General features: G+C 79.4%; 1 non-coding gene across 1 annotated transcript; it reads right to left on the bottom strand.

The window, feature by feature from the left end:
- Nucleotides 1–235: 235 nt before the first annotated feature.
- On the bottom strand, nt 236–388 carry LOC142596859 (5.8S ribosomal RNA). The gene has a single exon (XR_012831923.1). It is a non-coding gene; the product is annotated as a 5.8S ribosomal RNA (ribosomal RNA).
- Between the last annotated feature and the right edge of the window lie 2,112 nt (nt 389–2,500).

Raw genomic sequence — 2,500 nt, 5'->3', positions numbered from 1 at the left:
CGAGCTCCGCACAGCGGGCGCTCCGGGAGCGGGGAGCTTCGGAGCGCTCCCCGAGTCTCGATTTAGGGGGACGAAGGCCCTTTTCTTGGCAGACGCCGCTGCCGCCGGGACGCGGGGGAACCGCTCCCCCGCCCGCCCGGGGCCGCGCGCGCGGGCCTGCGATGCACCCCAGCCGCGCCGCTGCGGCCGCCGCCCGGCGACGGGGCGGCGGCTCAGCCGGCGATTGATCGTCAAGCGACGCTCAGACAGGCGTAGCCCCGGGAGGAACCCGGGGCCGCAAGTGCGTTCGAAGTGTCGATGATCAATGTGTCCTGCAATTCACATTAATTCTCGCAGCTAGCTGCGTTCTTCATCGACGCACGAGCCGAGTGATCCACCGCTAAGAGTTGTCTGGCTTTCGGCACCGCCCCGCGCGCGCGGGGGGACCGGGACCGCTCGCGGAGAGCGGCCCCTCGCTCAGAGGGCGGCCCACCGCACGCCCGACGCGCCGGCCCGCCCCTCCGCCCGCGCGGAGGGGACGCGACGCGGCGCGACGCGGCGCGACGGACAGGCCTCGCCTCGGCTGACCGTACGAGCACACAATACGGAAAAAAAATAGAGTGTGAAGTAAAAATACGGAACGGAAAAAAAAATTTAACCCCGAAGGGCAAGGGCGGGGGAGCCCGCGCTCCCCGACCGATCGGACCTGGGACAAACGACACAAGCGCCTTGCGCGCTTCGGGGGCGGCCCAGGCGCCCGGGCTCGGCCCGGCCTCCGCGCGGAGGCCGCCACGCGCCCGGCCGCGCCGCCCGCTCGCCTCGCTCTCGGGACACCGGGTGTGCCGCTGCTGCCCGCCGCCGCCGGCCGACAAGCAGCGGCGGGGCGCCCCGCCGGCCCCGCGCGCGCCTCTCCGCGCAACAGCTCCGCCGCGCTACGACAGCCGGCTCCCCCCGCCCGGCTCGCTCCGCCCGGCGACGCCGCGGACGGCTCCGCAGCCGCCGCGCGCACGCCGGAGGCGGCGACCGCCGGAGCCCGAGCCGACGGACGCGCGCCGCCCCCCGGACGGCGCCCCCGCCGCCGCCGCACCGGAGCGGCTCGCCCTGCCCGCAGCGCCCGGAACCGCCGCTCCTCGCCTCGGCCCCCCTTCCGCGGGCACGCGCCCGGGCGGAAGGCGGACGGCGCTGAGGCCGGGGGCGGCTCCCGCTCTCCCCGTTTCCACGCGGAGACCGGGAGTGGGACGCCCCCGCCCGCGCGCCCGCCTGCCCGGCTCGGCCGGGAAGGGCGCGACGGGGAAGCGACGGACGGGGCCCGGGCCGGGACGAGCCGACCGCCGGCCGGACGGCGGCCGGAGACACCCTCCGGCCGACCGACACACGCCGAGCGGCGCCGCCGCCGCTCGGCCGGGGTGCCGCCCTCGCCGGTGGCGAGCGCCCGGGAGACCGCCGAGCGGCTCCGCTGGGCGGGGCGCGTGGGGAGGGGAGCGGAGCGCAGCGCGCCGCAGCGCTGCGACAGAGAGCGCGGCGGCCCGGGAGGGACGCCCGGCGAGCCCCCACCGCGGGGACTCGCCGCCCCGGCGGAGGAGCACGCGCTCCCGCCGGGGTCGCCCGTTTCGAGGCGAGCGGGCCGGCCACGGCCGGCCGCGCCGCGGCCTCTCCGACGAGACCGGACCGCGGAGAGGGGGGGGCAGTGAGAGGCCCTCCCCGGCACGGCCGCCCCGCGGGGGGGGTTGAGCGCGGGCGGCGGACACCTCGAAGGGGCCTCGAGGAGAAACTCCCCGCCCCTTGGGGCACCGACCGCCGCCCGGCCGCCCCCCCGGGGGCCGCACCGAGCCGCCCGGGTCTTTAAACCTCCGCCCGGCTCCGCCGGCCTTCGACCCCCGGACTCCGCCGCCGAGGGAGGGCCGCCGAAGCGCGGACGCTAGGTACCTGGCCCTGGGGCGAGGGAAACGACCTGAAGGCCCCGCGGGGGTGCCTCCCCCGCTGCCGCCATCGGGGGAGCGTCCGCCCGCGGGGGCGCGCCCGACATCCGCCGCCAACACCACGTCCTCCTTCCCGGGGCCCGGGGTTTCCCTCAGTAGCCCGGCGCTGCGCCCGGGAGGAGAGCCGTGGCTCGGGCCGCCCGCTCGCGCGGGACGCGACCCGGCCGAGAGCCTCGCCGGCCGAAGGCGGCAACGGCGGCGCGGCGCCCCCCGCCGCCGCGCCCGCCCCCGCGCCCACCCCGACCCCCCCCCCCGCGGGGGGGGGCCGCCGGTGGGCCACGGGTGGGCGGGCGGGCGGGCGGGACGCCGCCACCGCCGCGCCGCGGCCGGCGCGCGCCGCGCGCCAGCCCGGAACGCCCGGAGGGCCTGGCCCCTCTGTCGCGGGCCGGAGGCCGGGCGGGCTTTTGCAGCTTCGCAGCAAGCCCGCCCCGGTGCGGGGAGGGTCGGGGGAGACGCCCCCCCCGACCCCGAAGGGCCCCCCCTCTCCTCCACCTTTCTCCTCTCTCCCCTCGCCGGGCTCGCACCTGTCGCCCGACCCCGTC

Source organism: Pelecanus crispus, unplaced genomic scaffold (genome assembly GCF_030463565.1).
Source record: "Pelecanus crispus isolate bPelCri1 unplaced genomic scaffold, bPelCri1.pri SCAFFOLD_125, whole genome shotgun sequence".
Lineage (NCBI taxonomy): Eukaryota > Metazoa > Chordata > Aves > Pelecaniformes > Pelecanidae > Pelecanus > Pelecanus crispus.
This window is presented reverse-complemented; position numbering and strand designations above follow the sequence as displayed.